Below are 20,311 nucleotides of genomic sequence, written 5' to 3' on the forward strand. Positions count from 1 at the left end.
CTAGCAATGTCTACTGCTCTTTCTAATGTAAAGTGGGTATGTTGTCATACCTTTTCATACCTATTTTTGAACATGGGAAAAGAGAACAGAGGTATTGTTCCATATAGATCTTTTCAATGACATATTATTTTGTAGACATAAGAGGCTTAAGCCAGCAGTCTGACATGTCCTTGAAGCTATAATCAAGAGCTTGCTGGGTTTCCTGGGGTCCTGCCTTAATCTGGCGAAGTCTAATGCAATATGTCTTGTCGTCTACCCCTAATTGCTCTATCATACTCTTCTTAATATCTAGATAGGGCTGGTTCCCTGTGGATTTGAATCCTGGTAAGCAAATTGTAATGCTCCTGTCAATAATAGTTCCAGATATTGTACCTATTGATCTGCTGGCCAGGCAGCTGCCTGTGCCATCCTCTCATGATTATGAAAAAAGTTATTGGGAACCTCACTGCTTGTATACTTCTGGAGGACTTCTGAGGGAAGGGCAGTGTGCCCTCTTTGTTGCTCCAAAGTATCTGCAAGTCTCCCTATATCAGCATCTTGGGATTGTGATTGATTAGCCAAGGTTTTATGGATAGCTTCATGATCCACTGCTGTTACGGTAAGGAATTTTTCAATTACCCTGTCAAGCTTTTCTTGGTTTTCTGCCATGTTGTGAATAGCTATATTGAGTAGCGTGATTTGTCCAGCCGGACAGTGATCACAGATTTTTACTATAAAATGAATTCAACAAGGAAAATACCTTACATTCACAAAGAGTGAGACACAAGCCTGTGCCCTCACGCTTACAAATTGGCAAAGTAGGAAGATAGAAAAAGGCAGAGGAAAGATGTTTAGGCAGAAAGTGAGCGATTTCTGAGAGATGAAAAAGTAAAAGAAATTCAGTTACACCATTAATTGCATATCTCATTCAGTATACATTCACATATATGGTGTTACAGTAAGTCGACGGCGTTTCGATCCCTTGACCATAATACATGGGATCATCATCAGGACAAAAATATTATGCCTAAGGAGTAAATTACACAATAGCCTAAAGAAGGAAGGAAAAATGGAATATATCAGCAAGAGAATATCACAGCAGAACGTATTCGGTGACATCAAGTGAATAAAGTGAGTGAAAATTCCTTAAGGGAACAGCTAATCTCAGCATGCGTGATCTCAACAGTGGAGGTCAATCGGAGGTACGGCGAGTGTCTAAAAGAGTGGCCAAACGCTGGCGTGTATAAATCACAACAAGGATGCAGAATCAAAGACAGTGGACCTATGCGGTTGTCATCGCAATTGTAATTGCTCAGAAGAACATAATAAGGACCATGTTGAAAACCATATCATGCAACAGTAATATACACAAGGTTTGTACAGTTTTATGGAACGTCAGCATAAGGGTGGTCATAGTGAGTGCCCAAGATTGTGAAGTTATTTGGGGTCTGTGCATGACTAACCCGCGAAAACCGAAAGTGAGGGACAGGATGGCTACCTGTAAGTAGCGGCTAAGCGAAGGATCATGGCTTGCTGTGCAAGGCCGGTGGCTGGAAGGAATAATTGCCACGATGGTCGCACTGCTGGAAGGAGTAATTGCCAAGATGGTCGCACTGCTGAAGGAAGGAGGCCAGTCAGTGCTGTCAAACTAGGAGTATACTAAAAACGGGTCTAAGGTTGTAAACTCACCCGGATATTTCCCGAATTGGGCACTGAGTAAGTTGCGAATTAATGTGATAGCAGTAAGGCAGCTCCAGAGCGGGGACGTCCGCCGGGCGTGTGGGCTCCCGCGTTGGGGAACTTCCGTTAGCCGAGTGTGGAGCCTGGAGGGAGGAAGGGTCAAGGAAGGGAGATTAAGGTTGTGCCCTGGACGAGGGAGTGGCGGGACATGGAAACAGCTGAATTGGGCTGGGCTTACCCCAAGAGGTTCGAGTGTGAACCTTAGTTAATCCGTGATCGCGAAATACGATACCCACAATGGGGGAGGATGAGCATCAGGCGCCGGAAATAAGGCGCGGGAGTACGAGCCTGCAGTTGGAGAAAATAATAATCTGCTGTTCAGGGCAATACTCCGGTATGGGAGTGTCAATGTGTGCCCAAGTGATAGCAGGACTTACCCAGGTGGAGGGCTTCGTGTATGGATCCGGCTGTGTCCCGGTAGGGCAGGGAACCCGGAAGTTAAACTGGGAGGAGGAAGCTGATAGGCGAGTGACCCAGCCACAGTGGTCATCAAAATAAAGGAGGGACTGGCGGCGGCTATCTTAAGTGAGTGAAATAAGGCAGAGAACCAGGAAGTGAGAGATAGACCCTAATGGGAAAGGAAATAAAAGAGGGAAATGCGGCGGCCATCTTCTGTGAGTGAGTGAGAGCTTCCATAAAAAAAAAAATACATAAGCATGCAAGGAAACTGCATAATGCAGAGTGATTAAAAACAAAATTCATAGACACAGTTACATGTATTGCAGGATTGGAAAATCATTTTGGAAAAGCATTTGACCCAGTTACAGTAGGCTGGTCCAGTCCTCCTGTAAATTCAGACTTGTATTTAAACTGTCAGTTCTCAGTATCCATTTCAATTCTTCTTTGTTGAGCATCCTGGACAAGTCACCTCCTCTGGGTGGTATAGTGATCTGGCTGATTACAGTCCATTTGATCCGGTTTTCTGAGTGTCCTTTTTCTACAAAATGTTCGACGAGTGGAGCATTGGCAGTTTTGCAGCTGATTCTGCGATATCCTGAGCTTGATCTTTTGCTTCGTTTGACCCACATACATCATGTTGCAAGGGCACAGAATCGCATAAATCAGGTTGCAGCTGTTGCAGTTAGTGAAAGTGTTGAGAACATTTTTGACATCTTTATAAACAAACCCCTTGCTCTCAACACAGAAGTCACACACCACACACGTGCCACATTTAGAATGGCCCCTTAAGGGGGGAAGGGACCAGAGATCATTTAAGGTGGTATTGGTCATTTTGGATGGTGGTAGTGCTGCTCTAACCAACTGGTCTTTTAGGTTTTTGTTGCGTTTGAAAGCAAATAAAGGTGTTTCCAAGGAAAGGTTGCCAGAGTTAATGATATGCCAGTTTTTTTTTAATACTTTTCTTTATTTTACTGGATGCAGAGGTAAAGGTTGTGACACAGACTAGTTTGTTAGATTCTTTTTTGGCCTTGGGTTCAAGTAGTGTCTCACGGGGGCAGTACCATGCCCTCTTCATGGCATTCCTCACCAGTCGTCTGGGGTAACCTCTGAGTCTAAGCTTGTTCGCTAAGATGTTGGCCTCCCGAAAGTAGTCAGGTTTTTGGAAACAGTTTCTGCGGAGTCTTAAGAACTGAGAGTAGGGAAGACTGTCCCTAAGGGCTCGAGGATGGCAGCTATCATAACTAAGGAGTGTGTTTCTCTCAGTCAGTTTTCGGAACAAAGAGGTGAATAATAAGCCATCTTTGTGTGGAATATAGAGTTCCAGGAATGGGATATTGGTTTTTCTCTGATCTATGGTGAAGGTTAGTCCATTGCAATTGCTGTTAAGCCAATGCACAAAGGTGGGAAGGATTTCCACAGGGCCTCCCCATATCATAAAAACGTCGTCAATGTAACGTTTCCACATGAGGACGCCCTGATGGAAAGGATTGGTGACTGGGAGGATGGTGGTGCATTCTAGCCAGTCCATATACAGAATAGCCAGCGTGGGGGCAAAAATTGCCCCCATCGAGGTACCCTTATTCTGTTGATAATACTGGTCTTCAAACATAAAATAGTGACGGGTCAGGCAGATTTCCAGGAGCTGAATTATGAACAGAGTCGGCACAGGGTGTGGACGGGGACGTTTGTTCAATATTTCTTCCATAACCAGTAAGGAGTCTCTTTGGGGAATATTGGTGTAGAGTGACTCGACGTCTAATGTACACAGGGTTTCTGAGTAAGGGTCAAAGGGATGATTTTCAATCAGGTTTATCATATTCATGCTATCCATAACGTAACAGGTAGTGACTGGTACAAAGTCTCTCAAGAAGAAATTAACATAATGACCAAGTGGTTCTAACACCGAGCCACAACCAGATACAATTGGGCGGCCTGTTGGGTTAATGAGGCGTTTATGGATTTTCGGCAGTGTGTAAATGACCGGTATCCGAGGATGGCTGACATTAAGATAGTTGAATTCATGTTTGGAAATAAAGCCTGTTTCTAGGGCCTCAGAATTCACCTGTTTTATCAGGGTTTGCAGTTCTTTGGTGTTGTTGGTAGGGAGTCTGCTGTAATGATCAGTATTAGAGACTTGGCGAGAAAGTTCTGTTTTGTAGCTATCTATATTTTGGAGTACAATGCCACCCCCTTTGTCCGCTGGTTTAATAACCAATTCACTTTTGTCTCATAGTGATCTGATTGCATTCTTCTCATCTAGAGTGATGTTATAGGGGATGAACATGTGAGCTTGTGATAGGCTGATTGTCTCCTTGAGGATAACTTTCTCAAAAGTGATGATCTCTTTCGGGATCATATTGGCTGAAGGTGAGAAGGTGGAAGGAGGTCTAAAAGGTGTAGTTGTGATCTTAGGTTGAGTAGGGTTTAGATCAAAGAAGGCCCTTAGCCTGATTTTTCGAAAGAATGCTAGAAGGTTAGATTGTATTTCTAGGAAGTTTGGGTAAGAGGTGGGCACAAATGAGAGTCCCTTACTCAGTAGAGAAACCTCTTGAGAGGAAAGATTATGGTTAGACAAATTAAACAGTGGGATAGACATATCAGGAGTTTCAGGGCTGTTCACCATTTGTAAAACTTCTGTCTCGTTTGGCGTTCCCCCGGTTGATTGTGCCAACGAGCCTGTTGTTTCACTCTGCCCCTCTTGGGGGCCTCTCCTCTGCCTGTTCCTCGTCCTAAAAAATGGGGGTTAGGATTACGGAAAGTAGAGCTGGAGCCTTCACCTGCGTCTGAGTTTTCAGACGAATCAGCTGAGGAATCTGTGAATCCTACCACTGTATTTCTCTGATTGAACCTTCCCCAGGGTCTTGGGTTCTGGGGATTTTGGTTAAAGTTCCGATTAGTATAAAAATCTTCCTGAAGATAAGGGTAGGTTCTTTCAGTTGTGTAGGATTTAATGTCCTTTTTTACTTTAACTGATTTTTTATTTTGTTCAATACGGTGGTATTCAGCAATGTTTTTCTCAATTTTCTCTAATAATTTCTTCGCATCAGTGATATTGTCGTTTTCCGTAATTTGTTTCTCAAGGTCTTTGATATTCTCAGCTAGTTTTTTCAGTTCCTCTCCTGCTGTCTCAATACCTAGAACTAGCCAATGCCTAGAGCATGTAGTTCCAATGTGGCTAAAACCAGTAATATAACGAGGATTATCAGTGAAAATACCCGGAATATTCCGTACTTGAAGCCCCAAAGGTATCGTTTTGGATCTTAAATATTCTGTTAGCATTAGGGTCATTAATTCTAACCGTACACATTTGTTCTTCTGTTTCTCTAAATCATCAAGTAGATTAGAGCTACCAACCACTGTAGTTTCGTCTTGGTCTGTGAAGAGGAAACGTCCTGCACAAATGTTGTCAATATATTCATCTGAATACAGGGGAGGTGGGTCAGACATATCAAAATGTATGTGTCAGAAAAGGAGGGGAAAAGGTTTGTCAATGAGACCAAAGGGAAGGCAGAAGGGAAGTAAACCACTCCAAGCAATAGAAGGACAATAGCGGCCCTTGCAATCGAGCGATTGCGCTAGTTACATAGCAAAAAAACAACAAGGGCACCCAACGAGTCAACACAGGACCTCGGGGAACATAATTTTATCTAACAACAGTGGTCCCATGCATAGATAAGTACAAGAAAAAATGAATATAGACACGATGGAGCTATATTGAGTAGCGTGATTTGTCCAGCCGGACAGTGATCACAGATTTTTACTATAAAAAGATAGGCCTAACAGCCGCCAAGTGATAACTTTATTCACAACTCGTCGGCCTATTCAAAGTAAAAACCAACTGCATGCTTGCAGACCAATTAAAGATGGGGCGACATGTTTCATTCCCTGTTTAAATTAGTGGCAATTGAGTCAGGGCTTGAGGTCATACTACACCTTTCTGGACCCTTGTTTTGTATGCACAGTAACGGGTAATAGCCAAGGCCCCTCATACCAGCTATCCACCTCATCAACAGGTACTCAATTCTGCTGTGAGACCTTTCTTACAAGACACTTGTGTTGTCCCGACTCGCGAGTGCAGGCGGACAAGTGTTATCTCATTCCTCAAAACCTGAGAATGCGCCAAAAAGATACTGCTTCCCAGGAAATGCATACGGAGGAGAAATATCTTAATTTCTCCTTGTTGCTTCCACTTTCTATGAGTGGGGCATTCTGCAGCACACATAGAAAGAGAAATGTGCCTCTCAGAATTGTTTTTGTGGAAGAAGGTGGGAAGGTGCCACTTCCTTAACTGAAATAATCCTTCATGGAACATAGGCACCCTTGCGCCACACAGCCAAAACGGCACCAGTGCAGGGAAAAAGGCAGGAATACTCTGTATTCTTTAAAATACATTGGATTCCTCCACTTTCCCCATCATGGAGTGTAGTGCAGCAAAATGTCTTGCTGTGCTGCACTGTGTGACACTGTAATAAAGATGCCCCTTGGTGTCTGCAGTGACATTTAAATGACTTTGTGCTTGTGACTTGTTGTGCACCCCTCCGGGTGGAAGAGAGGTGGTAGGTTTGCAGCTTCACTTTGCGCCAGGATCCAAGGTGTGTCTCCAGCTATCTAATAATTAGCTATGTCTCTGCATCCACATTAGAGTGTCCTCTGTTTCCCCTAATTGGGTTATTGTTTTACCATTACTGAAGGTATAACCTTTCTGCTATAATTTTGTGGTAACTGTTTGTTAAGTACATGCTTATCAAGATAATATTACCAATCACTGTGTAGATTAGGAATTTAGGTCCTAAACAATTGTGCTTGATCAGTTTTGACTACTATGGCAAGAAACATGTTGACCACTATATGCACTAATTTAAGAGCTGATACAGATCATTACTTCTGGTTAACAGCTATCACTTCTGATTTTCATCTAGACAAGGAGACCCTTTAAATAAACATATAAATAGGGTACTCCTTACCCTATTTTAACTCACTCAGTTCTACACCAATCTACACCTGAGACCCCATGCACGTACGCCCTGGCTTCACATACTCATTGCACCATCAGGATTCAAGCAAGCCGCGCCGAAGAAGGCTGAAATGCCAGAAACCGGTCCCCGGTAGCTTGTCTCCTTTCTGGTGAAGAATTGGCTTGGTAGTTTAGTCTGCCCTGTTCCCATGATGCACTGGGCCAGGGACAGACTGATTTGCATATAGCCAGGTTCTGAGCTGGGATGGTGCAGTGAGATAATTAACGGTGATGGATCAAGCCCTGATCTTTGGACTGGGTAAGAGTGGTCTGCTTAATTCAGACACTCCGTTCATCACCACTCCCTTTTCTGAATTGTTTTTGGCCACTATAGGTGTGGCAGGGTATACTCAGACATGAGTCCCTTTCTCACTGCACCATCAGGATTCAAGCAAGCCGGGCCGAAGAAGGCTGAAATGCCAGAAACCGGTCCCCGGTAGCTTGTCTCCTTTCTGGTGAAGAATTGGCTTGGTAGTTTAGTCTGCCCTGTTCCCATGATGCACTGGGCCAGGGACAGACTGATTTGCATATAGCCAGGTTCTGAGCTGGGATGGTGCAGTGAGATAAATAACGGTGATGGATCAAGCCCTGATCTTTGGACTGGGTAAGAGTGGTCTGCTTAATTCAGACACTCTGTTCATCACCACCCCCTTTTCTGAATTGTTTTTGGCCACTATAGGTGTGGCAGGGTATACTCAGACATGAGTCCCTTTCTCACTGCACCATCAGGATTCAAGCAAGCCGGGCCGAAGAAGGCTGAAATGCCAGAAACCGGTCCCCAGTAGCTTGTCTCCTTTCTGGTGAAGAATTGGCTTGGTAGTTTAGTCTGCCCTGTTCCCATGATGCACTGGGCCAGGGACAGACTGATTTGCATATAGCCAGGTTCTGAGCTGGGATGGTGCAGTGAGATAAATAACGGTGATGGATCAAGCCCTGATCTTTGGACTGGGGAAGAGTGGTCTGCCTAATTCAGACACTCTGTTCATCACCACCCCCTTTTCTGAATTGTTTTTGGCCACTATAGGTGTGGCAGGGTATACTCAGACATGAGTCCCTTTCTCACTACACCATCAGGATTCAAGCAAGCCGGGCCGAAGAAGGCTGAAATGCCAGAAACCGGTCCCCGGTAGCTTGTCTCCTTTCTGGTGAAGAATTGGCTTGGTAGTTTAGTCTGCCCTGTTCCCATGATGCACTGGGCCAGGGACAGACTGATTTGCATATAGCCAGGTTCTGAGCTGGGATGGTGCAGTGAGATAAATAACGGTGATGGATCAAGCCCTGATCTTTGGACTGGGTAAGAGTGGTCTGCTTAATTCAGACACTCTGTTCATCACCACCCCCTTTTCTGAATTGTTTTTGGCCACTATAGGTGTGGCAGGGTATACTCAGACATGAGTCCCTTTCTCACTGCACCATCAGGATTCAAGCAAGCCGGGCCGAAGAAGGCTGAAATGCCAGAAACCGGTCCCCAGTAGCTTGTCTCCTTTCTGGTGAAGAATTGGCTTGGTAGTTTAGTCTGCCCTGTTCCCATGATGCACTGGGCCAGGGACAGACTGATTTGCATATAGCCAGGTTCTGAGCTGGGATGGTGCAGTGAGATAAATAACGGTGATGGATCAAGCCCTGATCTTTGGACTGGGTAAGAGTGGTCTGCTTAATTCAGACACTCTGTTCATCACCACCCCCTTTTCTGAACTGGCTTCACATACAGCATAAACCAAAAGATCTCTGACAAAGAGCCCCCTTGCGAGTGCCCATCAAGCATTGCAGCACTGACCTGACGAGGAGCACTGCCCTATGATGAAGCATGATACCTTTCTGGGTGTCTGAGGGTTCTTGCTCCTGAGCATTCAGATTCCCTCATCTGAGTCCTGAGCTCCTAAACACAGACCTGTTTCTGTTCTTTCTCCTCAACTCTTTAGGAACTGCATACCCCTCTTGGTTAATATTGTGCACCCCGTCCTCATCAATAGGGAGAAAGAGAAAACTGGTGGGTTTTCCATAATCTTCCGGTTGAGCTATATACAGTCAGTAGAAAATATATGGAGGACAACAGATCTGACAACGTATTTGCAGTAAATTAGAGGTATGTCCCTTATTTTGGAACTACATTTCCTTGCCATGTGTCAATGCAGTGGAATTGTGGATAATTGTGATAAACTGTGTTGTGGGTTGGGGTGTGAAAACCTACCCAGGCAACAGCCGTAATCATTGCCATGGTAAACCATGAAAAGTCACTAAAATATTCTGAGCTTAACCTTCTGGTAGCTTGGCACAAAAGCAGCCAAGCTTGAATTAGAGGCAATGTGTAAAGCATTTATGCAGCACACAAACAGTAATAAACTGAAAACACAATACAAGAAAAATCCTTAGAAAAATATAGTAAAGCATAATACATTATTTGCCATCGAAGTGACACAAATATAATCACTTGAATCAGAAATATGCAATTTTAAAGGTTTCCTGTAAGTATAGCGGTTAAAAGCACAAAATGCCACTCACGGCTATCTAGTCGTTCGAGAACGGGTGAAAGTGACAAGTTCAACTGACCAACATGGAGCACAGGCCAGATACTGGGATCAGGTTAGTCCAACGGAAAAACTTTCCCCCTAAAGTCCGGTGCAAAGAGTTCAGTTCCCTGTTGTGGACACTGGGAGGAGCACGGAGAGCATCATGGATGGTGATCACTGAAGCGCCTGAATAGCAGACCCGGAAACACAGACTGTCGCTGTTGTAGCACAAAGATATGTTTGGCGTACACAATCGTTGCTGGAGATTCATGTCACTGTGGACTGCTGATGCGGTAGCACAAAGTGCAGATCCAGTTGCTTGTCAACCCTGGTGGTAGCTGCAGAGCGAATTTTCATGGTCTCCGGATTTTTGTGTTGGCGGTCAGCAAGCGTTGCAAGACCTTGGCATGAACTGGTCAATTCACAGTGACTTCTTTCCTTCAAAGAGAAGCTCCTCAGGGACGCTGTGAATCTCAACGGCAACCTCATAAGACCCAACTCATTTATCTTTGTCATCTCCCACAACAATGTCAGGAACTAGATCCTTGGGAATGTGGGCCCTCTCCTCTCCAAGTGGATCTTGGGTATCACTCCCATCTTTGTTGCTGAACTCTATTTGCTTGGCTTTGATATCCAGCTCTCTGAGACGTAGCTCATGGGCCATTCTCCTTTACTCCATGGCCAAGTGTTATTTCTCCAGGGCCTAGGTAGCCTCCTATACTGCCCCCTTGGTAGCAGCCTCCTCAAGGGCTCACCACTCCTCCAGGGCCAATTTCCTCTCCTATGGGCTGCCTTGGCAGCAAATTAAACTTCAGTTGCCTCCCTCTTGGCAGCACCCTTGTCTATGTCCTCAATTTTATTTTGGTCAACTGCAGATGGAATTCAGGCTCTGCCCTTCTGTTCCCCATCTCCTCTATGAACAGACCATTGGAGACACAATGTTCCCTACCCTGACAGAAAGCTTTTGCTTCTAAGGCTGTTACAGCTCATGCTGTGCCCAGGCCTCCCTCGTGCTCCTACAAAGCCTGCTCTGATGTACCTAATAACTGATGGCCCTCCTCATAGTCCCTGAGGGCATTCTAAAGCTTCTCCTTTTCAAGGATCCTTTTGGATCCTTCCAGAATCGTCTGAGCTCAGCTGCAGTGTAGCTCTCCATGCTGCTGAGCTCAAACTCTATCCTTGCATGTAGAACCACAGGCAGTTAGGTAGCAATTTGAATTTGAAAAAAACAGAAATGGCTAATACAAGAGATTTAAAAAAGAGGTTGAATATGATATTACATTAATTATACTGGGATTTTTGTGTCATACAAATCACTGTATGGCACTGCACAAACTCAAATACTGGATCCCACCATTGAGCTTCAATGTAATTCATTGGGTTGTTGGTTGAAGGGGAGTGAAACCCTACTCAAACTACAGTCACATTCAATTGTGATGCTGTCTGGAAGGAATACACAAAGCCAACTTCCAACTAGACCTAGTCATGTGACCCAGGACCAGGCTACAGGCATCAAATGGTTAGGAGAAGAAAATGCCAACTTTCAAAAAGTGACATTTTCCAAATTGTGAATTAAAATACAACTTTACCATAAAAAAGCTTTTGAATTACAATTCCTCAAACACCAAACATGACTTTCCTACCTGCTCTCAATCAAAAGTTATCACTTATTAAGGGTAATAAGGGAACCCAATATTATACTATGGGAAAGGTAGCCCTTGCAATAGTGAAAACGAAGTTAGGAATTTTTCACTACCAGGACATGTTAAACTTAAAGGTTCATGTACATGTTTTGAAATACAATGCACCCTATCCTAGGGTTGACATACGTAATAAAAAAGGAGGTTTAAAATGGCACTTTAAAACTACACACACAGGCTGCAACTGCAGGCCTAAGATATGTTTTCAAGGACTACTTAATTGGTGCTACAGGTCCAATAGTAGCATTTAATTTACAGGGCCTGGGTACCAGTAGTACCAATCTACTAGGGACTTTTAAGTAAACCAAATGTGTCAATCGGGAGTAAGCCAATTTTATCATGCTCAAAAGAAAGAGCACAAGTACTGTAGCGCTGCTTAGCAGTAGTAAACTGTACAGAACTCTAAAGCCAATAAGAACAAATTCAGCATAAGAGGAGGGGTGAAGCCAAAAAGTTTGGGGGTGACCTTGTAGTGAGGGCCAAGTCTGACACTGCAGCCAAACTGAGACACAGTGGTCTTCTTCAAAACCATAAATGCAATTTAGCCATATAAGTGAGTGGTATAACTGCAAACTTCAACCTACAAATAACATATAAATACTACCTCACTGATGAAGTTCCTGTGCTAATGTACCAAAGCCTTACTGAAATGTTTAATATGCTGATTAGGTCTGACCAGTTTTGTAGTACAGTTTCAAACAAAATCATCACTCTGCACAGAGTCATAATGCTAGTGCTGGAGTGAGAATCAATTTTAAATTGAGAGTTTTAAGTTTACCATCATCTTGGCTAATTCCAGCTCTGTTCAGAAAGCAATGGATCTTTCCCATTGTTTGGAGAAGAGAAGAATAATACATCAAGTAAATTATCATCACAATCATTAATAATACTTTGAGTCAATAATGAGAGTTAGAGGAAAGTTTTAAGCGTTTCATTAGCCAAAATCTTTTTGTAGATCATCTCTAATAGTTCACACATATTTCATTAAGTTTAGTCATTAACATCTTGCTAAATCAGTCAACGTATATAATAAAATTATTAGTTGCAATAAGCGTGTTCCATAAAGGAAAGATTCCCTATTCTAGGGATATGGGTGAAAGGATTCATTCAGAATACATAAAGAGGTCTAAAACGAGAGAGAGGGAGAGTAAGCATAAAGCTTTAGATATAAGTCATCTCAATAAACCAAAATTATAAAGCAGAACTTCCCATAAAGAGATGCTCAAGAAACTCAGTGGAGTCGCTAAGCAATGTGGCATAGGATCTGGGTAAATGCAAATCATAATAGCAAGTGAAGTGGGTAAAATGGGAGTCAGCTAGTGGTAAGCTACTCTTGGAACATCCACGTATATAAACATGAAAGTCAGTAAGATTTGTGGACTTACACTTCCTTCAGCCAATCAGTATTCAATGCTCTCCTGGGAACAAGATCACTCCTGATCTTCCCACTGAAAATATATTAGTTCTTTGAGCAACAATGTAAATTCTGTATCACCTTATGTTTAGTATAGGTCAACTTTCTTATTCAGAGTCACTTTCCCACATATACTTGTACATTTCTAATTTTTTTAATCTAATATCTACACTATAGACTTTGCAGAACTTTACATATCTCTATAACTAAAGACAAACATTTTGCAGCAAACATTAATTGAAAAGGCACACAAGTTAGTTGGAGGGGTCAAGATCAAGTTTAAATGCTGAATCTACATGTATGAATTTCATTTCCCCATTAAAAAGACTAATTTCTCAGTTCAAGAGGTCTTTATTCGATTTGCATCATAAAAGACAAGTACATATTAAAAAGCAGTTCATACTCTTACATATAAGATAATAAATACATGCATTTTTAAAAACAAGTTAAGAAAAGTATTAAATTTTTAGACGATGATGTACAAAAACAAAAAGACCCCTTGCTACATAAACAATACTACGTTCGAGCTAAAAGATATAAAAACATGTACTGTGGGAACTTCATTTGCCAAGGTTGCGAGAACGAATTGACCATGCCCAGCTCACAAATTTTGCTACACCAATGGCAATAGGGGTTGAAGTATCTGTTTTAAGAATCCTAGTCGCTGCCACTGCAGATCTGGTACCTAGTAGGCGACAGACTGGCAAAAGCCAAACTTTCCTGGGTAACAAGTACTTAGGGCAGCAAAAAAAAGATGTTCAATATTTTCTACTGCTGTTACACAGAAGGGACACTTGTCGCTACCACCAGTTGACCAGGAATGCGTGAGCTCCCTCACAGGTAGCAAGCCTACTCGTAATTGGTGATACAGTTTGCGATCGTTTGGCTTTGTAATTAAGTCCCAGTAGGCTTCATATTTAGGGACATCCTTTACAACCAAAAATTCGAGTGTCATGGTGGGACCAACAACCATTGTGGATCGCCTCTCAGCGATCCAGTGCCAATAAATATCTTTAAGTGCCTTTTTTGATGGAAAGTTCGTGCGTGCGGGATCAACCCACAATGCCTCCAGGCTCAAGTTTTTTAAAAGCATCCTGAGATGCGAGAACCAGGGAACCCGATGGGACCCTTCAAGCCCCCTCACCTCAGTGATGGCCTCAGCAAACAGGGCTAGTTCAGGTGTAGTCCACAGATGACGCCAGAACGCCAATGGTCTATACCTTACTGCGTCCTCGATGGATTTAACACCTAAATCAAGCTGCAAGGGTAAGCAAGGTGTAGATTGTGGGAGACCAATTGCCATTCTGAGGAACCTATTCTGAGCCACCCTCAGAGTGGTTAGATCACTATACCCCCACAATTCTGCACCATAAATAGTTGTAGGGATTATCTTGGACCCATATATTTTTACCAACGGTGCCAAGGGTTTAGTGAGAGATTTTGCGAGCTCCTTCAGTAGGGCACCCCCAAGTTGAGCATGTTTCAGAGTCATAAGGTCCAACTGGGGTTTCCAGCTCAAGTTCTCACTTAGTGTAACACCTAGGTATGTAAAAACCTCAGTTTGTTCCAAAATTGCTCCACTCATTGACACCTTGGCCTTCACAGTCTTAGGACCTCGCAGGACCATAAATTTAGTCTTATTGACATTCACTTCTAACTCATGGTCCCTGCAAAAACACTCAAAACGGGCCAGTGCGGACTGAAGACCCTGCCTCGTTTTTGATATAATTAGAGTGTCGTCCGCAAACATAAGAAGGGGAATTTTCCTTCCAGCAAGGGAGGGCGCATCCGTTGGATAATTAGAAAAGTATTTAGTCACCCCATTGATAAACAAAGAAAAAAGGGTGGGGGCCAACACACACCCTTGTCTAACCCCCTTGGCAACTTTAAAACTGCCAGTAACCTCTCCTGGACCGCCCCATCTTACTTTAGCATAAGTATTTAAGTGCAGATTAATCAATAGCGCCACCAGCTCTTTGGGCATGCCCAAATCCAGCAGGACTTCCCAAAGCTTGGTCCTGGGCACTAGGTCAAACGCAGACCTAAGATCCACAAATGCCGCAAACAACAAACCTCCACCAAGACTAATTTCTAATTCTTTGCAAAAGTAAGCTTTGCTTAAGTAGAAAAGACACATTCTGTAGAAATATATGAGACTTTATAAAAAATGTACTGCATTATGAGATGCATTTCTTTGTAGCGGTCAATACTTAAACATTTCCATTATATCTACAATCTTGAATATAGTCATTGCCAGTTCAGGAAATACAATTCTGTGAGTTTAAGCATTTCTAAGCAAACTTTCAACCCACTTTAGGTCTAGTACGCGTAAATATGATAGCAGTGTGCATTTTGCCACATTTTAAACACATTTTCTTTAATATAAGCTTGCCCATTAATACTGCATTTTTTGTATAAACTAAATTACTTTATGTTTCATAAAATAATTCTCTATCCTTAGCCGAACCAATGGAAATAATTGGAAGCCATCTACAATATGATTGGGTTGCTTACAATGGGAAAAACAAATATTGATTTTTGCTCCTATAAAACAGCACCACAAAAAGAAACTGCAGGAACAATCAGCACACCTTTACGTTAGATATGATTGTCCAAATTAACACATTCTGTGCAGGTTATATATTCTTGACACTGTTTTATTCATACCTTTTCCACCTTATCTATTTAAAGAAACATCAGTTTTATTGGACTAAAAGGTAAAATATAGAGTCTATGAAGTTTCAAAAAGGGGAAGTATCCACATTTCTTTGCAATAATTCATGGTTGGAAAAAACACATAGCGATGTTTCTGAATGTTGATGAATCTGCGGCTATACGGTTGGTAGCCATTAGTTGTTGGGATTCATGTGAGTGTCAAGAAGTAGTACTTGGTAGCTCAGTCCAACTTAGAGTTTCTGGTACTGGGATCAGCAATAGATCCTGTGGTGTGGAGTTATTCTGTATGACCTAGAAGACCCTTACAGTTTCCTGATAAATGGAGAACTGCCAGGAGAATTGGTAATTCTAGTGCTGATTCACCAGGTTAATTGTCATTTCCCCCTGTATTTGTAGTTGGAAGTTCCAATAAGCCCAACAGAAGAGTGAGCGTGGTACCCATGTCTGGGCATACACAACCTACTTACAGCGTATCACTTGAAAATCAAAAAAGTGATTAGTATAATGCTTAAAACAATGACATGCATCCCAGTAATTACTCAGGCTTCACCAATGAATCCCTATTGTAGGCAGATCATTCTTATCTGATGTTTGAGATACATTGGTTTGTACCTTGGTATTTTTACAGACAAAAACAGAACCAGAAGTGTGCCTTTGACTTCTCCAAAGCTTGGCTTAGACATCTGGGTAAGGATTCTCTAGAGGATAGAAAATAGTGGAGTAGAACAGATGAGCTAAGTTTAGACTCATACTGCCTGTTAGGAAGTATACAGATCAAGGTAGGTTAAACCCCTTGCTGGTTTCTAGTCAGTGGGGATTGAGGTGCTCTATCTACCTATTTCTAGTGCTCTCTGTGGAGAGCCCTTTATCTGATGTTACATGACTCCCATTATATAGAGGGACTTCTAGTGCTTATTTTTCCTTCTACCACTGTCAGGAACGTACTGCAGTCTGTGAGTGTTAGGCAGGACTTGGGAAGAACAGATTAAATTATCTGATTTACACTTTGCTGATATAATTTGGCAAGATTTCTGGTGTCTCTCTTTGGTAATTTTTACCGGTATCAATGGAGGGACATATGTGCTCCCTCTGATTGACTGTTGGGAAAGGAATGGATGTATTAGTCTACTATTTCAAGTAGGTTGACAAAAGTGAGTAGTTTTTAGGTCGAGCCTATAGCGGCAGCACTCATATGCTGCTCGCTCTGCGAGGCATGCAGTAATGGAGTATGGAGTGGAAAATCTGTCCACTCTCTGCCCATGTTTTTAATTGGCTTGTGTCATTATCTTTTGTAAATGCTAACTTCGGATTGGTTATAGGGTTGTTAGTCCCTCTATATGACCGTCATGTCATCATTTGTATCTTCCCATGGTTACTGGCCCCTTTACTTCGACTGCTGCATGGCATGTGGTATTTAGATTGTGAGCACTATTTTCTTTAATACGGTTCTCTTACTGCCCGTGTCTTATCCCCCCTCCCACCACCCGTGCCTTCTCGCCCGCCTGCTTTCTCGTTGATCTTGCCTTCTCGCCCCCCTGCCCCCGCCCACCTGCACTCCCGTTTGCAATGCAATAGGTCTCGCGTAAATGGGAGTCCTACTGCATTGCAAATGCTTGTATAATTTATTGTTGTGTGTGAGCAGCTTTGTTCGCTCAGCTGCTGCAGACATCACCCGCCATTAGCCTAAGAGTGTGGCGTGTGTGGCTGCCGAGGCTGCCCACTCCCATTAAAGAGGCATTGCCGCCGTCTTTTCCCACCACGATGCTTTTGTTTTAAGTCCCCAAAGCTGGGGCTCGCTTGGCTTGGCAGCCATTGCCGGCTTCAGCATTCATTTACTGAATAAGGGGAGGCAGACCCGCCAAGTGAATGGGTGGGAGACGACGGACTGCTCCTGCTGCTCCTGGCCGTGCAGCGCCTCAAAATGCATAATCTTCGCTACATATTATATGGATAGCATTCGGAGAGTGTTGTTCCCTCGTATCCTCCATAGATCTCCTGATGTGACCATGTTTGGACGTCAGTGGTCACCTGGGTCCCAAAGTTAAAAGGAGGCTTTGTGGCCTTTGGAAAGCGATTCTATGAATGTTCAGTCCGTATCCTGTCTTCTGTCTGTATGACGTTCTCTTGTTCTGGTGTATACATAGCTTAGTGGCTTGAACCGAGAAAACAACGCAATGTGTAGAACTAGATAGTGACTTTTTTCATCTTCATGGCCGACTCAGCAATTCATCATTCGGAGTTTGATAAAAATTCATTAAGTTGAAAATAGGTCCTAGTAAAGCTCACTCGTGCTTACTCTGCACAAGGAATTTATTGTGTTACACTGTTACCATGTGTGAAAAAGGATACATAATAGCTATACCATCACAGAACAATAGCCTTCAACCTATACTGAGAGCTGTAAGTTTGTCAAAGTCACAAGGAATAATTTAGTGAAAGAGTAAGGCAGGAAAGACACTACGTGACTGTCAGCAGTCACATGGCTTGAGAGTACCAGTGTTACTTGTCTGAGTGTAGGACTGACTTGCTAAAGACCTATTGTGTTTAGGTTCATTTGGATCTTCAGTGCGATGTTGCATCATTGTGTAGGCAGGGCTAAAAGCACGTGCTGTTTCTGAGGGTGTGACAGGGTCGTTGTCTCTGACAAGGGAACGCATGAAAGCAATAGTGCTGCACGTAACCTTAAAATTCGTTACCTCTGCTTTTAGCAACAATACTGCACATAACCTTTACATTCGTAACCTCTGCTTTTATGTTTTTTACTGTGTACACCTGTATATTTTTTCCAGTGCTTGCCAATAGAGGTTTGCAACATTTTCCTAATAGTTCTCAATGACTGCCAAGTATACATATGTTGTTGGTGGGCACATTTTCGTGGAGGAATCATTTTTAAATCATCCACATTTTGATTGTATTTCCAAGATATTTTGTTAATGTCTGGCAGTCCATAGCCACGTTGATTGTTTGGATTTGATAAGGCTGAAGTTCGAGATAACATGTCTGGACCTTTGCCCACTTTTCCTTATGGCATTCACCACATTAGGTAAGGTATTTTGCTATGGGTAATGTATTGTATTTTTTGTTTAATTGAATTGATTTTTTGTATACATTTCTGCTAGTCTGCAATGGATGAATTCTTTCGAGGGGTTTGTCCGTACATAGAGGCAAACATAGTGATGTTGCATGTAACATTTGGTGTGCAAATTATTGTTTGCATGGCTGCCGTGTAACATATGAATTCCAGAGCTAAACATAAGTGCTGAATTTCAGTAGTTTTTATATTTAGATTTTTCACCATAACTTCTTTGTACCTGTATTTTTAAGTGAATTTCAAAGCTTTAAAAAATGCATTAGTGTTTTTTAACCACAACTTTGATTTAACTGCAGTATTCTTGGTCGAGCATGGGCAGCGCATGCGTTGCTGCGAGACATGCAGTAGTGGAGCATGGCTTTGATATTTAGTAAATGATTGTGGGGATGATTAGTGTAGTCTAGTGACAGTGGCGCTACTCTTAATATTCGGTGTCTCTGTACTTCTATATATATATGTTATGGTGCTTAGGGAGGGGGTCATCATCCACAACCCCTTCAGTTAGATCTCCACAAGAAATCCTAAGTATTTGTAACAATATCCTAGCACACATAAACCCCTTTCATCATGACGTTTATAACATATTTATACAAGAAACAGCAGAAATGGTTCTTTGCATTCTTATTTCTTATTCTTTCCTTATTCCAGTCTTTTTCTCTTGCCAACACGTGTTTCGTCGCTACGTGGGTTGGGCACCCGCGACTTCGTCAGGGCTGGAAAGACATATATACAATGCGATGTAACATCATCACACATATGTTTCCCATTAGTTATATGCATTTGTGTGCACAGACCCACAATTCCCCTATTAAGCTAGGATAAGCACCCGAATCTCGTGAGTTTGTGAGACAGATGATATACGCATATCACACCATCTTAAAAAAAAATAAAGTGGTTCATCAATTTACATTTAAGTAAAGTCTTGCAGCAGTAATATTTATAGCATCCATCATTTCCAAATATGACCCAAGTGACTGTTGTCTACTCTACTACTGATGTAGTTAAGTGCATTGTACATAGTGTATACCCTCTACTGTGGCATACCTGGATACTGGAATATAGGGCTTCTGGCCTGTAAAACATAAGACCAGTATAAGTATTCGGGCACACATCAGAAAAATTATCTACATCCAGATCCTTAACCGTATATGGGCTGTGTAATAATGCCTACCTACCGGCCGGTTTTACTTCTGTCCCGGCCAATATAGTGGCCTGCATGAGGAAAGGGTTCAGTAGTCCTATGTAAGATATTCAATACTCTGTAATCAAAATCATTACAGAAAATGGCTATCAGTATCTCATAAGTTGAGTCACATTAATATTACATATGTGTGCATAATATCGTACCTTAAGTACGTCTTCACTGATTGTTTATAACACGGTATGCAAATAGCTGGTCCGTAATGAAGTAAGTCGTCCTCTTTTTATTTTCAATAGTTGGGTCCCATATCCATAATTTTAGGAGTCTGTGAATTAAAGACCTCTAGTTTAGTAAATGCGCTCTATCCCCAATAGCGGCAGACTTTCCCGCATCCATCATTTCCAATTATGTCCCAAGTGACCGGTGTCTATACTGCTAGTGATGTAGTCAAGTGCATTATTATTATTATTATATTATTATTATTATTATTATTATTATTATTATTAGGATTCAGTAGTCCTATGTAGGAAATTCAATACTCTGTAATCAACTAGACTACACTACACTAACCATCCCCACAATCATTTACTAAGTTTCGAACTAGTGAGGCAGCTCCTACGGTTAGGTGACCCTATCAAATAAGGACA

This window comes from Lissotriton vulgaris, chromosome 3_1 (genome assembly GCF_964263255.1).
Source record: "Lissotriton vulgaris chromosome 3_1, aLisVul1.2, whole genome shotgun sequence".
Taxonomy (NCBI): Eukaryota; Metazoa; Chordata; class Amphibia; order Caudata; family Salamandridae; genus Lissotriton; species Lissotriton vulgaris.